Raw genomic sequence first — 1,273 nt, forward strand, 5'->3', positions numbered from 1 at the left:
CATGGCCTTTATTCCACCCTGGTGAGGGTGAGCTGAGTTTGAGTTTAGGAAGGAAGTCAGCACCTAGGTCACGATGGAAGGGGATTTTAAAGGTTAGGAAGGTGGGGGTTGGGGCATTCCCTTTCCTGGGTTGGACATCTGTTGGAAGGGTAAGGATTGGCCTATTTACCTTTTCCAGGAGGGACATCTGATAGGGTAGGGTAGGGGGTTGACCCATTCACCTTTCTCTGGTGGGGGAGGGGAGGGTCTTGATTCTTTTATGCTGGTCCACCTTATTTGGATGGGGTTTGAACTATCATTTGCTTAGGCTTGAAAAATGGGAGTCATCGTCCAGCCCCAAGTGGGAGAAACCCTGTATCAGGATCATCAGGTATCCTGGTAGCCATGAGAATCTATTTCTCAGATTTTCTACAACTGCAGTGGTGGCTTTGCTCTGACACCGATCACTGCCCTGGGGCCTGGGCCATACGTCCCAGGAGCTGCTTCCAGCCCACAGCTGAGCACACCAGGAATAGGGGCTTTCAGGAAGCCTGCTCCTGTGAGATGCGGTCTCCGAGCAGTGAATTTGACTTGAAAACTTCCCAATGACTTCTAAATTCTTAGAGAACTGCATTGCCACCTAAGATCCTCTCTTCCTTCCCTCCCTCCTTCCCTCTTTCCTTCGCTCCTTCCCTTTCTTCCTTCCAAGTAGCTGAGACTTTAGGCAGACTTTAGGCAGAGCTGGGCTAGTTTTTTCTATTTCTTTTTCTTTTTTTTAGTAGAGGTAGGGTCTTGCTCTTGCTGAGGCTGGTCTGGGACTCCTAAGCTCAGGCAATCCACCCACCCTTAGCTTCCCAGAGTGCTAGGATTACAGAGCCACCAGAGGCCCAGCGCTGAACCTCTTTTTAGACCCTCAGCTCCCAACCTACTTTTAAGGACTTTTGTTCATTTTCTGCACTGTGGTAGCAAGATTAATTTATGAAATTATCCTTTTCAATTATATTATACTTTTTTAAGAAACCTGCAATTTTGCCCTTTACTTTCTCGGTACAGGCTACACTTCCCTAACTTTCCAGGTCTCTCTACTAAGTCAGCATTCAATTCAGGGCAGTCTCCTTAGTGCAGAAGTTGTGTTGCCAGAATTTTTTCTTTTTTTTTTTGGTGAGACAGAGTCTCAAGCTGTTGCCCTGGGTAGAGTGCGGTGGCATCACAGCTCACAGCAACCTCAAACTCTTGGGCTTAAGTGATTTTCTTGCCTCAGCCTTCCAAGTAGCTGGGACTACAGGCGCCCGCC

The sequence above is a fragment of the Otolemur garnettii genome, unplaced genomic scaffold (genome assembly GCF_000181295.1).
Source record: "Otolemur garnettii isolate 467f Iridium unplaced genomic scaffold, OtoGar3 scaffold00169, whole genome shotgun sequence".
Taxonomy (NCBI): domain Eukaryota; kingdom Metazoa; phylum Chordata; class Mammalia; order Primates; family Galagidae; genus Otolemur; species Otolemur garnettii.